General features: G+C 39.3%; 1 pseudogene; it reads left to right on the forward strand.

The window, feature by feature from the left end:
* Positions 1-19,095: 19,095 nt before the first annotated feature.
* LOC149245379 (endonuclease 2 pseudogene) lies at positions 19,096-19,634 on the forward strand (annotated as a pseudogene).
* Positions 19,635-27,452: the final 7,818 nt, after the last annotated feature.

The raw sequence follows: 27,452 nt of genomic DNA on the forward strand, positions 1-27,452 counted from the left end.
TTCAGGATTAGAAGTAAACTAAACATACTAATGCAATCATACATTAAAGATACATCAGTATATAGGAGAAATCAAGATAGCTTTATTGATGAATAACAACGTTCAGGAAGAGATACAACCCAGAGGGCTCCAATCCAGCATCTCCTTCCCAGCAAAATGGAATTCCTATCTTCACCTCCCTTCAAAGCATTAAGCACCCAATGATTCCAGTCTCAAACCAACAACAATTCTTTGCAATAACAAAATTCCAGCCTCAAGATCTCATGGAGGAGAGATCCATATATAGATGTTTTGGAGAGAGGATGAGTCAGCTTGAGATCTGACTAGTGTCCTCTCTCTCTGTCAGTTCTTGATTCCACTTGGAGGTTCTTGCTTCCACTTGGAGATTTCGAACCTCTTACTCATCACCAGTCAAATTCCCTGAGGCAAGTGTCATTTTAGAAGCTTCCTGGGTTTTGACACCTTGAGAAATGAGCTTGCCACATGTCCACTCTCGCTCAGCGCAGGTAGCCAGTGTTGTCTTTGACATTCAGCGCAGGTAGCCAGTGTTGGCTTTGACATTCAGCGCAGACAGCCAGTGGAGCCATTGACATGATCCTGAATTGACTTGTTTTTGAGCAGTTTCTGGTGGAGAACTTCTGTGAATTGCTGTGGTTTGTTAGCCTTGTTCCTCTAGGGGTAGGAACAACATGTTTAGGGACTTTGGATCCCTTAGATTCTTGACATTTCATGCTCAATGCTGTAAGGCACAAAAATGTCTATAACAGCGGCGAAGGAGAGAGAAAGACTACTCTCCATCACACACTAACGTTCCATCACGTTGTGGGCACGAAATGTGCGAAGACCATCTGATCTCGGCGAAGCTGATCGGACGGTGGAGCAACGATCGGGCAAGTCGCTTTATCAGGCGCAATGGGAGTCGTTAGATTTGGTAGGAAAGATCAACGAAAGAGATTAAAGGCGATGATTTCATAAGGGCTCAAAGTCATATGTGCGCGGTTTTATGGGGTTTTGGCTTTAGCGCTCGATGCTTGCAACAAAAGGGGTTTTGTTGGGTTTTATTTTTAGAAGAAAAACAGAGGAAATGGAGGATAAGAGGAGTGAGAGAAGGAAGGGAGAATGACCACCACGAGCCTCCTTCAAGCATAACCGAGTGGACCAAGCTCATTTCTGACCTTCAAAAATCAAAGCTATGTAGCAGAGCTAACACTGGCTCCTTCTGGGGATGATATCCTCCCCGTGAGGTCTCAAGAACTGTAGGCCATTGCCTTTCCTGTGAAAACCAGATTAGCAAAATTTCCTAATGTTCCATTGGGCATGGAGTCTAATTGTGGCCTACACTAAAACTGATGGAACATCCTATTTACAACATTAAGGCCTGAAGACCTTAAACAACATAATTTTTCAAAAATCGCCCATTAATTGGGCCATCGAAAACTATCTCTCCTTCCATACTTTGCAGCATGAAAGTATTATTCCCTTGGATCTGAGTGATGACAAAAGGTCCAGTCCATAGAGCATCAAACTTCCCATGGTTGCCTTTCTTCTCTTTCAGTGTGTCCCACTTAAGAACCAAGTCTCCAACCTGGAAACTGTCTATCTTCGCCTTCCTATCGAGAGCTTCCTTGATTTGGCTTTGATGTACTGCAGACTTCTCAACCAACTGATCCCGGATCTGATGTATTTCTGCCAAGTCAGTGATTCTTTTTGCCATGTCTTCTTCCTCATTCTGCTCTTCTTGCAAGAACTTTTCCACAGGGAGGGTTAACTGAATTGGGAATATAGCCTTAGTGCCATATACCAGCCTGAATGGATAATTCCCTGTGGATTTCTCAGTGGTGACCCTATCACCCCACAATGCATACTTGAGCTTAGAATCCCAATTCTTGTTGTTATCTTCTAGCAACTTTTTAATTATCCTTATTAGGCTCTTGTTGGAGGATTTTTCTAAGTCGTTACCTTGAGGGTAATATGAGGTGGAATGTACAAGCTTAATTCCCATTGAGTCACACATGTCCACCAACTCTTTTGCCTTGAAGGCTACTACATTGTCTGTGACTAATTTATGTGGACAGCCAAACCTGGTGAATATATTCTTTATCAAGAACTTCATGACCACATGATGATCAACTTTTCTTTTAGGGATGGCCTCAATCCATTTAGTGAAGTAATCAATGGCTACTAAGATCCACCTGTGCTAGCCACTGGAATGGGGATTAATATTCCCTATGAAATCCAAGCCCCACTGCTGAAAAGAACCACTGGCATGAATAGGCTTCAAAGGCAAGGACCTCAACTGCTGCTTTCCATCAAACCTCTGGCACTTGTCACAAGATTTAACAAATGAAAAGACCTTAGAAAATAAAGTGGGCCAATAATATCCAACTTTGAGGATCTTGTGGGTTGTGGTTTTCCAGTAGTGATTTCCTCCACAAACGCTGGAATGAAACTGATGCATAACTTCTATGGATTGTTCTTTATCCAGACACCTTAGAAGGATTCCAGATGGATCCCTCCAATAGAGTAGGTCTTCATGAATGTAGTACCTCGCTACCCTAAGCTTGATAGCTCTGGCTTGGCTTGAACTCAAACCTAGAGGCACTTCTAGCTTCAACAAAAATTGAGCTATTGTAGAATACCATTCACAAGAAGCTAGATTTTCTGCCACTAATTGGCTCTGCTCAGGTTCAGCTATTTTTTCTATCAGTCCATCTTCTGAAATTGTGCTTATAAGATTTATTTCCAGCATCCTGCAATTTTCTTCAGCCATCAATTTGGCAAGGCCCTGACCTCTGACCAGCTTGGTGGGTTTCAGCTCTATGTTGAATTCAATCAGCTTTGCAATCCATTTAGCCCTTCTTCCATCAACATCTAGCTATGCTAGGGCATTTTTAACTAAAGCGGAGGGCACATATGCAATTACCTTGGAGTTCAGAATGTATATTTTGAAAGCTTTCAAAGATTTGATAAGAGCATAGGCCTGTTCTTCTATAATGTCATACCTCAGTTCAGCATCCCTTAAGGCTTTGCTAAAGAATGCCATTGGGTGCTCTGAACCTTCATCATTTTTATACAACGGAACTGCTGCAAGGGTATCATCAGAGGCAAACAAAAATATATGGAACTCCTTGCTATAATATGGGCTGATCAAAGTAGGAGCTTCCATAATAGCTCTCTTGATAGATTCAAATGATCTTCTTGCTTCCTCATTCCATTTGATTTCTGACCCCTTCTTCAACATGGAGGTGATGTGCTTTTCAAGTTCTGCAAAATTTGGAATAAACCTCCTTACAAAATTTATCTTGCCCAGAAAGGATTGGATATCCCTCTTTGATCTTGGGACAGACAAGGTCTGTATTGCTCTCACTCTTTCTGGGTCAATTTTGACACCTGTAGAAGAGACAATGTGTCCTAACAGCTGGCCCTCTTCTAAAGCAAACTATGACTTTTTAGGATTGACTGATATCCCAAACCTTCTGCATTTCAGAAATACCTTCTTCAAGTGTTGCAAATGATCTTGATGGCTACTGGAGTATACTATTATATCATCAAGGAAGATAAGGACAAACTTATCCTTCTCTCCTACAAACGCTATATCCATAGCTCTCTAAAAGGTTGCTCCAGCATTCATCAACCCAAAAGGCATCTTGGAATACATAAAAGTGCCCCAAGGAGTGGTGAATGTAGTCTTCTCTTGGTCATCTGGATGCACAACAACTTGATTATACCATGAAAATCTATCCAGGAAAGACGTCACTTTGGCTCCTGAGACTCTCTACAGCAAATGCTCTATCTTGGGTAGAGGACAATTGTCTTTCTTAGAGCATTTGTTTAAGTTTCTAAAATCAACGCGGAGCCTGATTTCTCCACTTTTTTTCCTCACCACTACCAAGTTGGCTACCCATTTTGAATATCTAAGAGGGACTATGATTTTGGCAGCTAACAAATTCTTGATCTCCTTTTCAATCAAAGGAAGGAGCAAAGGATTTATGGGTCTCAGCATCTGCTTGAAAGGGATGGTGTCTTTCTCGAAGGGAATCTTATGCTGTATGATCTTTTTATCATACGTTTTAATGTCACTGTACTCCCAAGCAAAGACATCAGCAAACTGCTTCATCAGGCTGCAGTATTTAGAAATTTGGGTAGCAGAGAAATGGGTGGACAGATTTATATACTTTGGATATTTTGGACTCCCTATGCTATGCTTATGGACTGCAGATTGATCTTCTTTTTGGGTAGCCTTATAGGGCACATCATTCTGGTCGAACAACTTTTCAAAGGGGACTAGGCATTTAGGTATATGATTGCTAGATAGCTGGACTATGCTGTCTTTGCCAATTTTGTTCTTTAGCCATGATTGGGGGCTTTCTTCCAAGGCTTCATTCTCTTGGTCAATTTTCATTTCAGAGAATTCATCAATGACTTGCAGAAACCTATTCACTTCATCATCATCTTCAAAAAATTTCCAATGCTGGACATCATTAGGCAAGGATGGTCTATATTTCATCTGAACTTCATAAACTATTTTGGGAGGCATGGGAGGGATAAACATGCTAGCAGACATAACAAGGGAATCAGCAATATAATTTTTGACTCTAGGGATATATGAGATACAAAAACTATCAAAAGAATATTTGAGCCTCCATACCTCATATCTATATGCTTTCAGCCTCGGGTGCTCTTCTTGAAATGTTTTGTTCACTTGCTGAATGATGATATCAACATCTCCAAGCACCTTTATGTTTCTGATCCCTCTGTCTTTAGCTGCGTTGAGGCCCAATATCAGAGCCTCATACTCTGCTATATTGTCGGTGACTTGGAAAGTCAGCTTGAAAGACAGATGGGTGCTTTCTTGTTTTGGAGATATTAGCACCACCCCCGCTCCTACAGTTTCCCTTGAAAATTCTCCATCAAAGAACACCTCCCAAACTCGCTTCCTTGCTCTCCCACGCCTTGGCTTATTGGTTTTTTGAGCTGTAACGAGGCCTTCTGCGATTCTTCAATTTGGAGAATACATGCTCCAAAATTAGTGTCCATAGCATATATGGGATGATTAGTGGGATTCTCCTCATCACTAATGATGTAGGCTAGCTACGCTTCTCTGTACAATCTCCTGTTCTCTCCTCCAAAAACTGGGACAGTGGCATACGATAAATCATTTTGTAAAGTTCCACCCAGCCTCTTAATCCACCCTCTAGAGAGTAGCATACCAAACTTAGGGGGAACATCTGCCACCACAATATCCATCATCATACTCTTCATGGGCAACTGAGTTAGGGTAATGGCCAAGTCTTTGATTAATCCCAGACATTTTACCTTTCTTGAGTTAAAGGCCTAACTCTTCCATGACAGCTTTGGGTAGCAAATTATGGCTGGAACTAGTGTCCAGCAAGCAGTTATGAAGGGTTTTGTCATTAATGGTCAAGGAGACATAGAATGATGGGGAGCTATTATCAGAGGGTTCAGTCATTGGGCTTAGCACAACTGCGGGTTTATCATCTTGCAAATTTACATAGTCATTGGAGGCTTGGGAGGCTTTTAGCTCAAGGGCATCAAGGATAGGCTTTCTAAATACCTCATTCTTTGCAAGTTCTATTAGAGGCATAGATATTCTTAACCTTTGGACTTTTGATTCAAAACTGAAAGGGGAAGGGAACTTGTCAAGGCCTCTTACCTCTTGAGCTGGAGCTTTGGGAATGATTGGATCAGCTGCTGGCTTTTTTTGTTTGCTGGTCTGTTGCTCTGTGGGGACAATAACTCTTTGGGCGAGGTTCTCCTTGACATTACTCATTCTGGACCTAAAATTATACCTTTGTTGTTCATCAATCTGCAGAACAGCTTCTTTGTCCCACTCTTGACTGGTCTGGTCCTGGAGTAATGATTCTTCGTAGGCAGCTAATGTCAAAATGGCAGGATTGCCCTTATCTTCCATGCAATTAATCTCATCCTCTTCATCTAACTGCTCGTCCTCCATGACTACATTCTGAAAAGGAGTCTTAACTTTTTGTTCTTCATTGGTCTCCTTTCCTCTCTGAATGATCTGCAATTGATTACTTGCTCTTTTTACGGAACTTAGATTTCTAGGAGCAAATGAGTTAGGCAGCCTTGTCTTCCCAGGACTCTGCTCAACCTTCAGCTTGGATATCTTAGCCACCAATGACTTTATCATCTTAGTCATTTTATCTAATTTGGGCTTTGAAGATGAGGAGGAGGTGGAAACTTCACCTCTCTGCCTTTTTCTATCAGCAGAGGTGGGGGTAGGCTTTACATTAGCTGGTATCTTTCTATACATACGATTAAACCTTTTATTAAAATTTGATAATGATTCCCCATTTTCTCTCTTGAGGTTTCCAAAATCAGTATGGTAGTATAGCAGGTCTTTCCTATCTCCCCAATGCTTTAAAAACACATCATCTAATTCTTCAATGTCTGCTATGGACCTAGGGGTCAACTCTCTAAACCATTTTCTAGCCTCTCCATCGAGACTCTGGACAAACACGCTCATCCACACATCATCTTTGCTGATATCAAGGTTATCAGCATAACTATAAAAAGATGCAAGGTGTTCTTCAGCTGTTACTCCTTCTGTACCAATGAATTTAGGAATGTATTTATGATATTCTCCTACAGGCATGGCATTCAGAGGGACAGGTAGGACCAGGGGTCCACACCTAGCAGCTATGATTCTTTCCATCTTAGTAGGAGCTTGTGGGCCTACCATGACTGGGGTAGGTGGATGGATACTGGAAATTGGAAAGGTAGGGGGCTGTGGAATAGATGACAGGGACAAAGGAATATGATGGACTTTGTGGGAGGTTTTCTTTGGACTGAGATCCAAAGGGGAACTTAATGAACAAGGAGCTTTATGAATCTCTGAGATTATTTCTTCACTGAAAGTGCTAGGCTCTATATCTTCAAAATGAACATTCTCAGCGATAAGACTCTCTTGCAGAGATACATAAGATTGTTTAGGCTTACCTGATCGTGATGCTCCTTTCTGAATGAACTTTTTCTTCTTAACAATCCTTTCAGGGTCAAGCACTGGGTCAGCTGGTGATTTCTGAGGATTTCTCTGGGTATGCCTCACAAACTGAGCCAAAACTGTAATGTGGAGTCGCCAAAGGTTGGTCCTCCAGTAGAGTCACCAGATAGATGATTACAACCATAAATGTGTCCTAATTTGTCTATCATCAAAGCTGTATCTATGTCGATATCCCAGGGAACCTAAGCTTCAATCTCCTCTCCCTGGCAATGGCACCAATTATGTTAGGATTCCAAGAAACTCTCCTAAGTTGTAGCTCGGAGATGCCTGGTATCATATAAATTCAACTTATTGTTGCAAATGGATGAATGGAAGGAATGATGCTTGTACAAGCCAGATAACCACTTCCACTTTGTCTCACTCCAGACATATGTGAACACCCCCATACTACAAGGTTTTAGACCACCAACGACTCACAGTTTAAGGATTAGGTGGATATGGAGAATACTGACCCCAATCTTTTTTTTTTCTTTTGGCGGGGTGCGGCACCACCGAGCGCCCACTTTTAACTAAGTAAACACTTATGGACTACGCCTTATCCAAGACAACAATTCATAAACCGATGTAAACTTCTTTCAACCGATATATGTTAACCATTATCTTATTCACATAAATCTTAATCTTCGTTTCTCAATATAACATTCAGAACATCTTCATGTAGAACATAAACCACAACAACAATAACACATATATGTAAGTGGGAGGGGCAACTCCCAACCGAGTTCGCCCACAATATATTTATAATAACAAAGCTCAAAGATACAATACAAGTGTGCCGGGCAATCCACGGCCAACACTTGATCCTTCTTTCAATTATACATGTACACAAGTATGCCGGCTAATTCACGGCCATACTTAGAAATATTACAACATATACAAATAGACCTTTTCCCGTACACAGTTCTGCACCTTTATATACAAGCGGACACCCACCCGGGTTACCGAACTACTTACATAAATCTGCACCAAACTATGCACTCAATCTCCACCAACCGTGATCATAAACTGTCCCAACCGTGACCTTATAACGGCCCTCAACCGAGGCTATAAAACAGTCCTCAATAATCTCCAACCGTGACAATAAACTGTCCACAACCGAGACCATAAACTGTCCTCAACCATCCTCAACCGAGTCCATAAAACAGCTCACAACCGAGAGCATCTATCATCCAGATCGAGCTGAGATATACGAAGGTATTTGCAAAGTATATGCTGACTTCTCCAAGGTAGGAGCGTGCTCAACCTGCGCACTAAGACTCCTCTTTTAAGTCCTGCATAAACCGCGTCCAAAACTTCCTCAACCGAGTCTCCACTTCACATAACCGACCTCCCAAAATATGCGAAGTCCTTTTGACTTAATGCGCATAAGACATGCGCATTCTACAAGCCTTATTCGCACTCCTTGTCTTTATGCGAAGGAGAGATATTGAGCGAATAGCTGATATCAGAGCTCGGTCAGCGAGCTGGTGTCGAAATATTTTTAAACTTGACAGGGTTGTCTCGGTTAAAAAAAATTGAAGGTGAATCTGCATACAGGTGACTTGGGGAACAGTGGATGGTCGGGACAAGAGCACGAAAGAAGATGGCTGCCGATTCTCAAGCCGGGTCCAGTCACACAATGAAGGAACCTGCTAAGGATCCTCATCATGAATTCATGGATAAAGTATTCGAAAGAATGGAGTCATTAGAATCTGCCTGGAGCCAAGATGTGAGCTCGCTTGTTAAAGAGCGAGAAGCTATTCTGAAACTCAGGGAGGAATTGGTGGAACTTCGTACACAGCATGAAGAACTCAAGAGGCAGTACGAGTTCACGGAATTTATGTGCACTCAGTTGGAAGGAAGAGTCAAGGAAGTTGAAGAATCAAGGGACCAGGGTCTCGCGGAAATCACTAACTTGAAAGGGGCTCTTGACAAGGTATGTAAGAGCCTTGAGCAAGCTAATGATGAAATTGCAATATTGAAGAGAGCCATGAAGCACAACTCAGGTGGAGGAGTGCCTCATGTAAAGGTCAAGGAGCCGGAATCCTATGACGGTACAAGGAGCGCAAAGACACTCGGTAACTTTTTATGGGACATGGAGCAGTACCTAGAACGGTTGGGTCTACCCGATGGTGAGACCCAAGTCAAGGTGGCCGCTCAGTTTCTAACAAACGATGCCAAGATGTGGTGGCGCAGAAGGGTGGATCAAATCATCAATGGCAGTGCTGAAGAGATCACTTCTTGGAGCGATATGAAGAAGGCCTTGCAGACCCACTTCAGTCCGCAAGATGAAACTTGGGAGGCAAGGACAAAGATCAAGTTTATCAAACAAACCGGAAGCTTGCAAACATATCAACGGGAATTCTCAAGTGCGGCTCTAGAACTTCCCGATATGGCAGAGAAGGACAAGGTGTTTAACTTTATTATTGGGTTGAAACCTTGGGCCCGCAACGAAGTAAAAAGGCAGAAGATCAGGACGCTTGAAGAAGCCTTTGCACAAGACCATGTGATGGTCGGCTAAAACCAGTAAAGAAGCCTGCAAATCTAATCTACCAATGTACAGAAAGGATGACAGCTCTCTAGCATTAGATGAAGAGAAACCTGAATGACTTACTCAATGATAAATACATGATTTTAACACAGAGATAGGATGACAACTATTCTAATGCTAAACATCAAGAGCTCAAGAATATAATATATCAGGCACAACTTGGAACAGGGGAAAGCGAAAAGTTAGCAGTTAACAACAAAAGAAGCTTGTATTAGCTAAAAATGAAGATGAGATGCTGCAAGTGTCAAAATAGTCAAAGTCTCCAGAAGTTGAACCTTACATCAAAACATCAACCATCACCTTGGATCACATCTTGTTTTTGGGTATATATAGAGTTTCATTACAAAGGCACTTGGCCATTTTGGGTATGGAGGGGTCATAATTGACCATCAATTGCATTTAGCTGCCTCATGAAGTCTCTGATTGTGTTTTCTTGCTTCAGTGGATGAATCTGGTCTTTTTATGTGCTCTGCTGTCCTCTCAGGTAGCTGAAGTGTTCATATCAATGAAGCTCCATAACTGCTAAATGCAGTTGCATGCTCATGAGTTGTCCTTTTTCTCTTCGGCCATAGTGTATGTTAAATGTGGTTGTTGAGGAGCAACTACAAGTGGTACTGGTAAGCCGGTCACCTTCGTCCTTTAGGCACACGGAATGGTCAAGGAACGTGGACTTCGTGGTGAATGGATGAGCTGGATGAGGAAGAAAGTTCGACCATCAGATCAGGAGGATAGACGACAGAGATGGCTTGGCAGAGGGTATCGGAAGAGGTGGGAGTGGAGCGAATGTGGGCCGTTGGATCTCAGGGTGACAGATCCAACAGTGATCAGGCGGCGAAAGCACACGGTGGTTATTGGGCGGGGTTAGGAGGTTAGGCTGTAAGAGGTATCGATTGCACTACCTTTGGGCATTGGACGGTAAAAGGATGAAGGTGCACGACTCCACTCGGCGCATGACACATAGCGGCAAAGGAGAGATAAAAACCACTCTCCATCATGCGCTAATGTTCCATCACGTTGTGGGCGTGAAATGTGCGAAGACTGTCCGATCTAGGCAGAGATGATTGGACGGTGGAGCAACGATCGGGCAAGTCACTTTATCAGGTGCGACAGGAGCCATTAGATTTGGCAGGAAAGATCAATGGAAGAGATTAAAGGCGATGATTTCATAAGGGCTCAAAGTCATATGGGTGCAGTTTTATGGGGTTATGGCTTTAGCACTCGGGGCTTGCAACAAAAGGGGTTTTCTTGGGTTTTTTTTTTAGAAGAAAAGCAGAGGAAATGGAGGATAAGCGGAGTGAGAGAAGGAAGGCAGAATGACCACCACGAGCCTCCTTTAAGCATAACCGAGCGGACCAAGCTCATTTCTGACCTTCAAAAATCAAAGCTATGTAGCAGAGCTAACAAACTCAACACCGCCTTGTGCACTCAACTGCAGGGGTCCGCACACTTAGCTGCGGACTCTACTGGGCCTCTGCACACTCAACTACAAAGCCTGTTCCCACTACTATGACCCAATACACTTAGATTCTTACTTTATTCTCGAACCATTTGTATTCATCTCTCCTCTTCTCTATCTTTACAACTTAGAGCCTCAATCTATTTATACAATCCCATGGTTTGCGAACCATGGGTAGGCTGCCATGACTTTACATTAAATTACAATACATTAGGGCAGACAACCCTATGACTCAAACTATACTTCACGCTTTGTACTTGCAATTGGAGGAGTCTTAGAATACATTTGACCAACACTTGGGCTTTGAGCCCCAAAACATGTTGTGGGGGGATTCCATGCCCAACAGGTCCCCAACACAATCATCGTGACTCGTCCTCGAGTCACTCAGTCGGTGAGGAAATATTGGCATGGAGTCCCTCCAACTGGTCCCATACTTCTCGGAGGTCTGCAATGCACTGTTCTGCAGTTTGATGGATCTGCTGCATTCTTGCTCCAGAATCATCTGTGTCTGAATTGTGTCCTTACCTCGGTACCAGCATCTGTTGCAGGTGTTTATAGTCCTGCACCCTCGTCCGGTTCCTCGGGTCGTGAAGACTGTGCTTCAGCCGGTTAGTCAGATAGTTGGCCCACCCATGTAGGGCTTCAAGCGACTTCCATTATCGTTACCTTGGAAGGGTTCTCCATTTAGTTTAACTAGCTAGACCGCGCCTCCTTCTCGGACCTCCTTAACTAGGTATGGTCCCAGCTAGTGCATTCTAAATTTTCCCGGAAATTTTTCAAACTTACTATCATGTAGTAGCACTAAGTCATTTACCTTGAAGGTGTGCAACTTGATATGGCAGTCGTGCCCGTCCTTTTCACACTGCTTTTGTACCTGCTAATGAAATCTAGCTAGAAACCATTCATCCTCGAGTTCTTCTAATTGCACAAGCCTTTCTTCCAGAGCTTCCCGGTCCACCATGCCTATGAGCATTGCTATTTGTAGACTAGGTACGATGTATTCCATTGGCATGATAGCTTCTGTGTCATAGACTAATCGGGAAGGTGTCTATCCCATCAATGTATTGCACGTTGTCCTGTACACCCATAATACAGCACGTACGCATAGGTCCCAGTTGTTTCGCTATGCGTTACATACTTTAGTCAACGCAATCTCCAGTATTTTGTTGAATGCCTCTACTGTCCCATTAGCTTACGTGTCATATGGTCTACTTTTCTAATGATACACCTGGAACTCTTCTGTGAGCGTGTTGATGGTTTCATTCAGGAAATGTGTTCACTATGGCGGAGAGACCACTGCTCACAAAATATTAAGAGCCAGATATTATTTGCCCAAATTGTTCAGAGACTTGCATTCATACGCCCGGAAATGCAAGGCATGTCAAACTGCCACAGGGCGAGAAAGAAATCCAGTCGTTCCCCTCAGGCTCGTTACGATTTATCGCCCGTTCCAGCAATGGGGCCTAGATGTTATAGGCGAGAACACTCCAAACTCTTCACAACAGCATACGTATATACTCACAGCGACCGACTACTTTACCAAATGGACTGAAGCCATCCCGCTTCGGAAGATAAACGAAGGCGAGGTAATATCATTTATTGAGAAGTTCATTATCAACAGGTATGGCATCCCTAACGCTCTCATATTTGATAATTATTTTTACTTTTCATCACTGAAATTGACTGAAGTTTCTATTGATAAATCCATCCACATAAGGTATGCAACAAACTGTTACCCCCATGGAAATGGAGTCGCAGAGTCCTCAAATAAGAACCTCATACGCATAATCTATAAGTTTGTCACTGACAACGAGAGGAACTGGAACAACGCTCTAAAAATTCCCTTTGGTCCGATAGGGTCACCCCAAAATTGACCTTAGGAAACTCCCCATACTTCCTTGCCTATGGACAGGAATCCATCTTGCCTCCCAACGTTACCCCTCCCTCTTTGCAGATCTCCAAAGCTTCAAGAGGATCCCCTTTAGATTTACTTCAAGACAGGATTAACCAACTGATGAGGTTGGAGGAATTGAGAGATAAAGCCAAAAATAAATTCAGAAATCACCAAATGATCATGAAGAGATGGTTTGATCACCATCTGGCAGGAGATAAAGATTACCAAGTGGGAGAGCTCGTCTTGAAATGGGACAACTTGAATGAGCCAAAAGGTAAACACACGAAATTCCAACACTTATGGCTGGGCCCATTCCAAGTTGTGGAAAAAATTAGACAGGGAACTTACAGATTAAAAACATTACAGGGATAAACTGAAAAACTCCCTATTAATGGCCAACATCTAAAAAGATACTTCGAGTAGCCACCACATGGTGGCTACCTCCTGAGTAGGTTAGGATTCATTCTATTTTTGTTGTTAGTTTAGTTACATTTTCATCTTTTCCCTTCTTTTTTTTCTTCTGCAAAGTTCATTTTCCTTTCATTTTGAATTGCAGTCCTTTTTAGCCAACTGATTTTTGTCCTCCAGTCTCATTTTCAGATTTCCTCCATTCGCTACCTTCAGCTCTTTCCTCCCTCACTAACCTACTGATGAGTCTGTTGATCCTAAATCCATCACTACCTTGCATATCAAACGAATTTTCAATGAGCCCGTGAGAACTGGAAAATCAGAGGTCGAGTTCAAACCGAAGCGACTCATTAGCATCTGTTGGGAACTAGGTGAGATCTGTTGATGACTTGGATATCTGGAGCATGTAGGGGCACCTTTATAAAACAAGAAATGTGTAGCTACAGATGGACTGGCATGGAGGAACGCTACATTTTTAAATAAATCCCACTCATACCTAGCCTATACTTGCTTGTAAGGTTACAATTATTCTCCATTGGTCCCATCCACCACATTACATTGTCCATTACATGTTATCTACAAGTAAACCTCCTTTCATGGGGTAAGCTCACTGTCATATATATTGTGGCAAATCCAGTTCTGCTCTAGTCCTTGTGCCAAACTGGAAGGATAGGTTGTTTACGAAGCTAGTTAGAGTAGGGACTCTTGCTGGGCTCAGGGTACCGGTTGACACAGCAAGCCCAATCTTGCTTAAGCAGTTTAAAAATATGGCAAGATCCATGACTGTGCCCCATTCAATCATATGAAAATATAGCACTGAAATTCTTATATAAAGTGCAGATAAACATATCTACATCAAGTTTGATGAGCAATAAAGAGCTGATGTACACACCTAAATAGGTATTGATAGACCAGTGATGGCCCCAAAGGATTTTTGAAAGTGGGAAACAGGTAAAGGAAGGTCCATAAATCCCATAACACTACCATTGGAGAATGCCTATCAAAACCCTATCAGTAAGTAGAAGCTATTTGTCTTTATCTTATGTGAAGGAATTAATGTTGAAGTGGAACGCATGCCTGTCCATCTATACAGTTTGCATTTCGAGTTTATCTTAACACCCCGATTTTATAGTGATCCAAGGCTTATTTGGAAACAGAGATAACTGGTTCGCCCAACAATTCGCCATTTGTTGTGGCCATAACCACCACCCTATCAAAACCTGTCTTGGTAGCGATTTTGAATGGGTCCCCTAAACGTTGATCCTTCACCTTCTAAATGATTTGTCTTATCCCAGAAACTTTAACTTGTTGCCGAGTTAAATCTTCAATTCCTAATGGTTGAGCCCCCTTCTTTAAATATCTACCGCATGATTCATCTCTAGCTCTTCCTGAACCCCCATTCATTTCCTCCATCAGGACCTTTCCACCCCTCAAAAACCTTCTATCGCACCTCATTCCCATTATAACCCTTTATAATGGAAACACTTTGCTAATATGCATAAATCACCCCTTTTTGGCCTATCTCAATCAACACTGCGCATTGCTCTCTTTCAGACCCGACAGTATTATCAACCATATTACATATATATATCAAGTCTGGAGCTATATCGCATATTGCTATCGGCTAGGTCCAACGCTTATATATATAGCGTGCCACTGTTTACTGGACCCGATGGCTTTATTAAACATGATATATATGTTTCGGGTTCGGAACCCCATTGCTTATCACAATCGGTAAGGTCCGGGGCCTACATATAAGGCACATCGCTATCACCCGGACCGACCGATGATTATAGATCTGGGCATATAATATGTCAAGTCTGACCTAATGGCTGGACGTAGGTTTTCACATATATTCTTATGTTTTTCGAAAAACATTGAAGTCAGAGTTTTTCAAAGGGAAGGCTAACATTGCGGACCCGCCGACGGTATTAACATATATGTGTGTGTGTGTGTGTGTGTGTGTGTGTGTGTGTGTGTTCGGGTCCGGAGCCCAATCACATGTCGCAATTGGCGGGACCCAGGGGTTATATAAATGGTGCGCTATGATATACCAGACCCGCCGATGACTACCAATTCTGGTGCATAAATTTTCAAGTCTGGCTGTATGGCTCGATCGCGGGTTTTCCCGTGTTTCCTGTGTATTCGATAAAATGTTGTAGTCACGATTTTTAATGGAAAATCCCATATGGAAGACCCAGTAGGGTATAGGTTCCAGTCTATAATCTTTCAGGTCCGGATTTCTGATCGGGTTATGTGTTATGCCATGATTTTCAATGTAAATTGGATTCGCAATCGCGGGACTTAATCAATGCATAAATTAAAAAAATAGGGGCCGATTCTTTCACATTTGATGTTATAAACATTTAATGAAGGCAAGATTCGTGTTTTGTAAGCATTTTTGCCATATTTCTCACAATCATAGCTGATATGAATTATTTTTGCAGGCAAATTCGAGTAGACCCAGTGACAGATAAATGGAAGCTATCTCAAGATGACACCTCTGCACCACCAGTGTCAATGTTGCAAAAACACTCTCTGCAAAAGGGAATACGGACCGCCATAGTGCATAATGAAGGCACTCTCTGTGTTCAGCAGAAGCACTCATGACAGTGCTGATCCATCAAGATGTCATTACTTCCAAACGCGCATTCAATCATGCCAGATGTGGGATGATGAGCGCAGTGTTTTCAGTTCCCTCCAGGGAATAATAAGGGATAACGTCCACTTTATACAAGTGTGAAGAGATGACACGCAATCATTCTCTTTCAATCAACATCTATTCATTCCTCAGGAAACGAAGCGCTAGAGTGATAGGAAATGCTCTCTACGTGTCAACAATGACATAGATTGTTCTACATCTATGTGTTCTGATTTGTATATTCAAGAGAACAAGGGGAAGGTAAAAGGAGGAAGGGAAGACCAAGAGTCATTTCCATGTGCATAAGTATTACCTCCGGATAGGAGATGAGGTCCTTTTGTTTAGAGAAAACAACTTTGATTTATTATGAATAAAAGAGACTGTTTGGTTCAATGAGGAGCTTTTTGTTTCAAATTTAAGATCCTTTGCTTTATGTGTTTTGAGACACGACATTTTTGTTGGCATAAATACAAATGTGTTTTGTTTTTGTGCATATCGACAACGATACAGCTTATAATTAGCCTTGGTTATTTGAATGTAATTCTTCATTATAGCAATTCATAAGTAGTCCCTGATTTGAAACTATGTTAGACATCAGTTGCAAGCTTTACTTCCATAAAAAGGAATGTGTATTCCTGTATGAATGATTGGATTGCAATTAGGAATTGATGCAGCCTTGTTCTTATGTGAACGAATAATTAATTCAGTTAGGCTTGGAATTTATATATGATATTTAACCTCTCTTTTGTTATGCTCATGTAGGATAGATTAGGATAGTTAGGATTAGACTAGAGTAGCTAGAAGTAGTGTAGATAGGATTTCATACTTAAAGGTTAACTATTTTTATTTTGTTGATTTAATTGAAGTCTTCCTCCGAGAAGAAATCTTTGAACACATTAAATAGTTTACGGGGTCCTTTAAAACCTATTAAAGCTAGCCATCCCAAACGAAAACAGATCTAATTTGGGTCTATGGTCGGGTTAGTTCCCCTTGTTGGTATAGCGAAAATGTTCCATGTCAACAGAAGTAAATACATATTATGAACGATCATCATCTTGATCATTTGCAAATTGTGCTGAGTGCTGATAAAACTTGGGTATTTTATCAATACAAGTTCGACAATCTTTAGCATAATGTCCAACTTTGTGACATATTTGACACACAATTTGACTTAAGTCTCTTCCTCTTCCTGAAGACTGTCCTATACCTCTGCTTTGACTTCTATTTTGAGGTCATCCTCTACCTTGATTATTTCCTCTTCCTTGAAAATAACCTCTTCTTTGAAAATAGCCCCTTCCTTGACTGTTTCTTTTGCCTTGAAAATTACTCGTGCCTGAACTGTTGCCACTATTAAAGTTTTTTCCTCTGCTTTGGATTTGACCACGACTTTGTACATTATGTGCTTCTTGATTCTTATTGAAATTCCCTTTGCCTCTACTTCTAGAACTGTCAGTTGATGATTTACTAGTGCCGACCTCTATGAAAAAGACATCTTCACCAACTTTTTTTTTCTTCCCAAAGGTTTTATCATGTTGGGTCAACATTTTGTAGAGCTCATCAAACTTTAGCTTCTCTAACTTTCCAATTAGTTGTAGAGTTTCCAAAAAATGTGTGTAGGAAGAAGGAAGTCCAACAATTAAAATTGTGACCATAAAACTATCATCTACTACTTGAAAACAAACATTAATAATTTCCTGCTTAATATTCTTGAGTCTGGAGATGTATTCAAGGACATCACCTCCTTCAGTCAATTTTTTTTGCAACAATTTTAATTGTAGATCAACTTTCTTTGATTTAGGCTGAGTATCAAAGAAGTCTTTAAAAATTCGCAAAGAAGACCAGGCATCTGTAGCATTTGCTATATGGACATGCATTTCATCATTAACATAAGATTTAATGAGAGCTAATGCTTTGGCATTATTAACTTCCCATTTTTCTAGTGCAGCTGCATCTGTGGGTTTATATGGCTTAATATCACCATCAAATACATCATGCCAAAGCTCATTATAAATGAGAGTTCTTTTGATGAGGCATTGCGATGTTTTATAAGATTTTACTCCTTCAAGCTTGTCATAATCAGAGAACAGATTGATTAACTTCGACATTGTAGTTTTGAAGCTTTTGCACCAAAAAGAATCAAGCACAGGAAAAAAATGAGGAACACGTCACACGAAACACACCACAAAAATACAATCTATTGGGGTTTGGCCTTGACCCTTGTATAGTATTTGGAGGGAAAAAAATGATTGAGCTTTGCACTTGGCTCTAGTCAATTTCTCTTAAGAATTTTACAATGAAATCTTTCAAAATTTGACTCATTTAGAATCTCTTGCAAATTTTCCTTCAAAAAAAAAACTTTGACCCCCCCTCAAAGTAAAAAAATACTTTGAGTTACATTATCACTTGTATCTCTCCAAATAAAAAATTACAGATAGAATCACCTTATTACTCCAAAAAAAAACAAAAAATACAAAATTTTACTACTCCAAACATTTACAAATAAATCCTCACACCTTATTTCTCCAAAAATATTATTTTACAAATAATATAAAATACCTTATCTCTCCAAATTACAAATTACAAACAATAGAAAAATCCCTCTCTCCAAATTACAAATATTACAAATCCTTAATCAATTTAAAAGTCACTTATTACTTCCACAAAAATAAAAAATTAAACCTTATTTCTCCATTATATTTACCCCTTTTCTTTTTTTAACTCCAATAAAAATTTGAAGTTGCTTACAGAAACTTACTACCCACAGTGGCCGGAAATTTTCCTCACGTTGGCTGCAAACTGAATGTTCTGGCAATTTTGTATGACACACTAGCTCATAGCCCCAGTGTTGCATTGATCTTTCACAACCTACTTGGCTTCGTTGGTTGGATATGGAAACATTGGCTTCGAGAAATCCAAGTTGGATTTTTTTCGATCTCCCCAAGGTCTCAGTGAGTAACAATAGATTTCAGCAGATGGCTTCAAGAAATCTGCGTTGGATTCAATCTCCTTGAGATATCAACATGCTAACATCAGATTTCAGCAAACAAATTTGAGAAATCCACGTTGGATTTTTTATTCGATCTCCCTCGCAGGTTTGGTAGCACCCCAGGTAAATCAATTAGCAATGGTTGCACAAAGATATCAAAACATTGCTGCACAAAGAGGTAGCTCTATGTTTCTTGTCAGCGTGGTGATTAATTTGGGCATGCTCCCTGCTATGGAGTCTTGGGGAATAGACGGGCATCATGTGATTTGTAAGATCACTGAGTCACGTCTTAGTGACACAGCATCAACGACAGTGAAAGACCTGCTCCCTGATGATCTGGATTCTCTTTGCTCATGAGATGATCAAGTGTGGTTCAGATATTGGTGGGCAAGTCCACTACATTACATTGACACACCAGATAAAAAGTGTAAACATCAATATTCTAGGGATTGCTATGATGCCGAAGGAGAGAAAGGAAAATGTCTTGATGGTGCCATACAAAATTACACTTCACAGCTTGGAAACAAGAGTAAAATTTATAATTTAACAGAAGCCTTACTGTTCCTATCTCATTTCATGGGAGATGTCCATCAGCCTATGCATGTGGAAATACAATTGAATTACACTGGTATAATCGAGCGAGCAATTTTCATTCGATATGGGATGGAGTGATTTGAGGAAATTTTGATAGTGAATTCTTTTTTGTTATCACAGAAAGAATGATTTTCAGATTTAAAATTATAAAATCAATAATAATAATCAAATTTCTTTTCCTTTTAAAAACAACTGGACAATTTGCATACCAATCATTTGTTGTTCAATTGAATGGAGTTTTCCAAGACTTTGTTCAGCTGGAATATCCTCCTCACATCACCTACAACATTACTGGAGCTCTGATACGACAATAATGGCAAAAGTGTCCTCAGACACGTAATTTTATTAATAAGAAAATAAATTACATCTCGAATTTTGCAAGAGTTTACACCCGAACAACAAAACACTCTTGTAATGAGCTATTTATAAGCTCAATGTCCTAACTACCTCTAATTATGGATCACTTATAAAATAACAAGTATCCATTTACAATAAAAGCTATTTAAACAACTTACTAACAATTCTCCTAAATTAGAGCCTAAGATACGACACATTTGTAGAGTCATATCTTTTTACAACAATAGTCTAATTCTAAATGTCTACATTTAATAATTATTAATTTAAAATATTAAATTAATAATTATTTTATTCTAACATTATAACCTAGGGTAATATTTTATTTTTGGATCATCTAACAAAATATGGCATTTGGGTTAATCAATGCTGGTGCAGCATTTCAAAGATCTGTGGACATAGCTTTCAAAGGATTGGTAAAAAAATCAGTAGTAATCTATTTAGATGATATAACTGTATACTCTAAAAGGCGCAATAATCATTTGAAAGATTTAAGACAAATCTTTGAGCATTGTAAGAGGTATGGAATTTCTCTTAATCCAAAGAAATATTTCTTTGTTTTAAGTGAAGGAAAACTCCTTGGATTCATTTATCAAAAGAAGGGATTCACATTGCCCATGATAGGATAAGAGAAATTCCTTTACCTCATAATAAAAAATCTATGAAATCTTTCCTACGTAAGATAAAGTTTGTCCAAATATTTGTCCCTGACTTTTCACGAATTTTTTTACCTCTTCAATCCATGATTAAGAAAAAATCTCTTTTTAAATGGAGACATACAGTCCATGAAGCCTTTAATCTGATTAAACAAGCAATCATAAACTCTCCCTCTTTAGCAACTCCAAATTTTTCTAATCATTTCATTTTATATGATTTTGCTTCTGAGAAATCATATGCAGCTATATTAACACAGGTCAATGATGACAAAGCCAAAGCACCAATTTCTTTCTTTAGCTCCAATTTGCGGGGGGATGAATTGAACTATTCAGATGTTGAAAAACAATCTTTTGCTATTGTCAAATCAATAAAGCATTTCAGACCCTTTCTCCTAAAAACCCACACCAAGGTAGTATTCACATTCTCAACAGTTAGAAATATGTTAATACAAAGGGATGTAGGTGAGAAAAGGGAAAATTGGGTAACAAAGCCGCAAGAATATGACATTGAGATCAGACCATCTAAAATTGTAAAAGCTGAAGGTTTTTGCAGAATGTTAGTAGGAGAATCCAACTTACCATCACTATAAGATTCAGGTGATGATATACAAGTATACAAGGTAAGACTTAACGACACTGAACCAAGATATGCTAATATCATCTTTTATTTGAGAAATGGGTATGCCCCTACGCAACTAAGTTACAAAAGAAAAAGGGCTTTGAGGCTAAAAGCTAGAGAATACCAAATCATCAATGATATGTTGTTTAGAATAAATTATTATTCTATTTCTCTTAGGTGTCTTGAAAAATATGAGTTAGAAAAGGTTTTGCAGGAACTCCATGATGGACCAACTGGTGGACATTTTGGAGGGGACACAAGCACACATAAAATCCTGCACACATAAAGATTGTCAAAGAGCTTCTGGGACACAGAGGAAACCCACATTACCATTGCAGCGAGTCAACATTGAACAACCATTTGAACAATGGCGACTGAACATAATAGGTGAGATCTTTCCTCACTCGTCTAAGTAGCATAGATATAACCTTACAACAATTGATTACTTCACAAAATGGGTGGAAGAAATTCCACTTAAGGTAGCCAATTCTGAAAACATCATTGAATTTATTGATCAATTTATTATTACCAGATTCGGTCTTCCATCTCCCTCATGTTTGATAATGCATCTTATTTTTCAGGCAATGCTATGACAGAATTTGATCTTAAAAGATGTTTTAAACTCAAATAATCTTCTACGTATTATCCTCAAGGAAACGGCTTGGTTGAATTACAAACAAAAATCTCATAAGAATTATCAAAAGAACTGTTGATCAAAGACAAAAAAACTTGCACAAATGTTTAATATTTTCTATATGGGCAGATCGAATAACACAGAAGGCCTCAATAGGCACTTCTCCTTTTAAGTTGGTCTATGGGAAAGAAGCTTTCCTCCCTACAAATTTAGCTATTCCCTCTCTAACCCTAGTTCAATTTATTGAAGAAACCCCTTCCTCTTCTATGCAAGTAAAACAATCATAAATCCTTAAGCTCGAAGAAGAAAGGGAAAAAGCCAAAATGACACATACACATCATCAACAGTTAGTCAAATATTCATTTGATGCAAATTATTTAAGTTCAACATCCTTTCAGCTCGGAGACCTGGTATTGAAGTGGAATAAAACACATGAGGAAAAGGGTAAGCATACCAAGTTCGAAAGATTGTGGCTTGGCCCATTTCAGATTGTGGAATAAATATGCTCATCAAACTTTTTATTGCAAGATTTATCAGGCAAGATAGATTCTCCACCTATCAATGGGCAGATCCCGAAGAAATATTTTTCATAGAAGATAACCTCTTCTATCCCTTGTATACTATTGCTTTTACTTTATAGAAAAAGAGAAGTTGATTGTCATCTACTTTTGGCATTACAATAGTAGTCTCTTTTGTATTTTGACATTTCGCTTGTATAAGTAGAGATTGTTAAGAAGATAATTTTTACATTTCAAACATGGTTTAAGTTCTATTACTTTGAAATTACTTGTTCTCTACCAAAATTACTTGTCCTTTGCTAAACCTCAACTTTGTAAAGAAACTTTTGCTCTACCATCAGTCAAGAAAAGTATCTGTAACAAAGCAAGGCCTCTCTAGAGAAAAACATCTTTAACTCTATAATTGTTATCCACAAACTCTAAAGGAGTTAATGATTCTCCCATCTAGTAAGATTTAATTTTTTAGAGTGTAATTCTAAATTGTGCTTAAACTTAAAGGATAAGAGGTATCATCAAGAGCTGAATTACCATGATCATAGGGAAATAACTTGCTGACATTACCAATATTGCATACCAAATCAAGGTAATGGCTTCAGATTGTATCAATCAAAAGACAAGGGATCTCATCAAGAGATAGCTTGTTTAGTTAAGTTACAACCAGTGAGTGGTGTTGTCAATTTTGGTCACCAAACCAAGAGAATGGCCTTTAAGGAGTAAAATGAAAATTTTAAAGAAAAGAGAATTATTTATAAAATAATGAAAAGGAAAATAAGTATATGAATATGAACTTATCTTTAAAAATTGCATTCTTATCTAGATGGGATATTGAATCATTGTTGGTTAAAAGGTAACCCTGTCCATGTTATGGATGCTTGCTAGTAGCAGAGGATCTACCTATGACAATTGAGTACATCTAAAAGGTGATTTTTGAGAGTCCCATGTTTTTATCTTTAAAACCAAGTAATGACTCATGTAGACAAAGCAATTTTCATATTGAAGAGGATGACCAAAAGGATGATATTTGGGTAGATTTTGTTTTTATTATTTAGAGAAATGTTACTTGTCTTATATTTCATGTATTTTTATTTTTTGAACTACCTTTATTTTGGAAGTGTTTAGAAATTTCAAAAAACTATCAGAGATAACTGGTTCTTCAAACGAATTTCCAATTGTTGTGCTATTCAACAACCCCCCATTTGTTAATATAATAGATAATATTCTATTAATAAATAGGGGCCCTTGATAAAAACCTTCAAAGCACAAATTTATCATTTAGGCATTTTTTTTTAAATTTTTGGAATAAAGCAAGATATGAAGTCAAAAACCTTTGAAAGCTAGAAATGCTCGCCTTTTCGCATATCGCTTGACTAAGTGTTTCAAAAGCCTTATTAACAAGAAAACCTCATGAAACACGAGAAAAAGTAATCACCGTGCTTAAACTAGATTTTATTAGGCCTTTTCATTTAAAACTAGGTCCAAAGGCATTACTTATTAAAATAAAGCCTGTATTGGATATCACCATTCACAAAGGGTGCACCCTCACAAAGTATGTTGAAACATGCGGAATGTGATATTGCGATGACATGGTCAACCTTATTGCATCAGATTGGAAATACTTAAGAAAGGTTCGAAACCTTATGAACCACACGATTTTGCGAAATGCAATTAAAGTTTGGACGTGATTGAAAACTATGTTATAAAGTAACACTTACGTACGCTGCGCAAATGAAAAATCTTTATAAGGTAAAATATCTTCAAACACGTGATGCTTTAAAACAATAAATAACTTCCCGCATCTCGCATCCCGCAGAAACCGGAGGAACTTTAAAGAAAGCACACAATCAAAATGCGATAATGCGATTTGTGATATTGCATCACAATTACAAAATCGACATTCTCACAACCAAATCTCGCCACCCTAAAAGTTTCTTTCCCGACTTACGATAAAAAACATTAATGAGAAATAAAGGAAATGATAAGGAACCATTGGTGGGTATTTAGTATGGGTTAATGACATTTATGTTTGAAAAGTGGCTCGACGTGATATCATATCTTCTCATCTACGTTTAATTAAATATCCTTTCTTGTCACCTTTCCAAGTTATCTGTATCTTTCATACTTATTTTCATTCTTACTTGTATTTATCCAATAGCTACTCCTTTGCTCCATTTTAGGAAAAATCCGCAGCAAGTGTCGTTAGGAGCAATGTTAAAAAGGGGAAAGGCAGTCACATCTGAAAAGTCAGAAATGATCCCTCTATTCTCTGATACTACGTGCAGTAGATATGGAGGAGCTTCAACATGGGAAGCCATGTATGATTTGTTAGAAGAATAGAAACCAAGGCCTATGGTAGAAAAGGCCATATTCGATGCTTGTGTTTCCTCTGATGCCTCCTACTTTGAGATAACATGCTCGTTTCTACATCGCATAGCCGCAAGATGAAAATAATTCCATATACAGATATGGTCAAGTGGATAATTGATGTGGTGGATGTCTCAGATAAACTATTCAATAATAGCAGGCAAGAGGTTCTAGGATATTTTTCACTAGACATCCTGTGGCTTATGTACAATTTACCATAGCCACAGAAGCCCTACAATAAATAGTTCCTCGAGAAATTTGCTAAGAAGAATGAAGACCTGGTAGAGATCACGCGGGCCTGGATAGAAAACTCAAAGATGGGTATGTATTATATGACATCTATCTCTCTCACTTATAATTTTGCAACAACCATGCTATGTAGATTGTTCGGTAGGCCCGATAGTACCAAATTTTCCCAGGAGTGGCTGTCATTAATAGATGCAGCTCTAAATGCAACAATAATTAATTGGGCTCAAATTTTGTCTGATAATTTTGTGAAAGACATTATGGCGTATACGAGAAAGATGAGTCGCTCTTTAAGGGTTTATCCCCATTTTTTATGAGTCCCTTCGTAATGGACACAATCTGTTTTAGCTCCAAATTTCCTATTATGGGATCAAAGTGGACTGTGAAAGACCTGCTTCCTATCCATGTGTACCATAAGAGTTTGTGGGCGTCTCAGTTTCACCCCCACTTTTACAATATTTGTCAAGGAGATATGCTGCCCATCCATAAGCAAGTCTACAACACAACTTCCCCTAGTTTTTACAAAGAAGCTGAAGTGGATATCTTACATGTAGCCAGATGGTTTGGGGAGGAGACATTTACCCATATCAGAGTATTTGGGAGCATTTCTTCACCGCATTTCCTCCCATACTATGTCGCCGACAAGTTAATGGCTAGGGAGATAGCCTACCAAGTGACAAGGGAAGGTGGGTTGAGCAGAGGGTTGAAAGAACATATAAAGGCCATTTGACCTACATTTCCATTCCAATGTGGTGTGTTTTCACTACATGATTTTGGACATGCATGCAAAGAGGCATAGATTATGAAATATTTGAAATTAGCTACATTCCCAGGAAGGCAGTATGACCCAAATCGCACTGCCAAGGACTTGACTACTATGGTAAAAGTAAAACCATTACCCATGAGGAAGACACCTTCGATGACCTCTTCCTACAAAATGAAACATTTTCAGATGTGACGCATATGGAATCACTACTTTTTGCCCCAGACAATGTTAAAGCTTTCCATGTATGTATAGAGAGGACATTATTGAAAGTCCCATTGGACCTACTATAGATTGAACCAATAAGGGAGCCAACTCCCACTGTAAGCTTGGAGGATAGCTCCAAATAAAATTCAAAAGAGGATTCCAAAGCAGAGACCCAGGAGAGATCTACTCATAAGTCAGAGCACTCAAAGAAGCAGTCACAAAATCGGGGCAATAAAAATAAAGAGTCTGAATGGGACATAGCCGGAAATACATAGGAAACAACCTACCGAACCTCGGCAAAGAAACAGGCTTAAATTCACTCTACTTCAACTCGGTCAGAAAAACCTCTCGTTATTGATTTAGAAAAGGAATGGGAACATTTCAACAAGAAGCTTCACATAGAGGAACAAACATCTGAGATACAGACTCCACAGCACAAGTCAAGTCAAGAAATAAGAGTGGAGAAAATTGTGGGCACTCAAGATGTGGAGCTCATTCCTTCTACCCCCACTTTAGAAATTATTTTGAGAACTGAGGAAATTCCTCCATTAGATGTGTTTTGTAGTCCTACACACAAATTTTTTGTTAAGAGACAAAGGAATAAAATAAAGCTAGACGTTGCAGCTATTACGACTCCCGATAATGAAGCAATGGACCTTGTCTGGAAAGACTCGCCCATGGACCCATATAAAAAACTCAAAAAACTATTGCAATTCACAAGAGCCTATGTTAAGGAAACTACTGATAAAGAGATAGAGGTCCAAATGCTACTTAGAGAAAAAGAACAAAATATTTTGCGGTTGGAACAACAATTAGCTCAAAAGAGATATAATCAACAAGTAGAGTTCCAAGTAGCCAAGCTCCAGCATGAATTTGAACAGATGCAAATACAACATCACGCCAGCCTAGTGGAAAGAGATGTGAAAAATACAAGCTATGACAGATAAGTATAAATACAATCTGTAAATCGATGAGTTTATAAAGGAAGCACTTAGTCTTATCTCCGAACTAATGCAACAAAAGAAAGTCCTATGCAAAAAATCTTGCAAATAAGTCATTATTGCAAGATTAGTGATAAGCTAACAAGCCAAGTTGTTGACATGAGGCTTTAGTATGACAAAATCCATAAAAGGATTTATGACTTTATCACCTGGAAATAATCAGAAGATGGGAGAAAGGTTGATCTGCTAAAACTAGAGGAATCGCATAAGGACATCTTGTTCACAAACTGGGATTCTCAGCTCAAGCAAGTAGAAAGGGCAACGACAGTGGAATCTGCAATAGAAAACAACATAGCAGATTCCATCAATGAAAATCCGCATGGTGCTAACCTGGTTGTAGAGTCTATACCAGGATTTCTTCCAAATTCCAAACAATTAGAGCAGTAGTGGAGGCAGGCGACACAGGAAAAGGAGGAGGTGATCAGACAAATGAGAAAGCTAAACTTGGAAGCGTATTGGAAATTATTAGTAAAACCATACAGCGAGTGGATGACCTTGCGATGCTTAACTACCACCACACAAAAGATGGTGCCAGCACTGAC

Source organism: Pinus tabuliformis, chromosome 7, assembly GCF_031772625.1.
Source record: "Pinus tabuliformis cultivar Carrire ecotype Pingquan chromosome 7, CPIR1, whole genome shotgun sequence".
NCBI classification, from domain to species: domain Eukaryota; kingdom Viridiplantae; phylum Streptophyta; class Pinopsida; order Pinales; family Pinaceae; genus Pinus; species Pinus tabuliformis.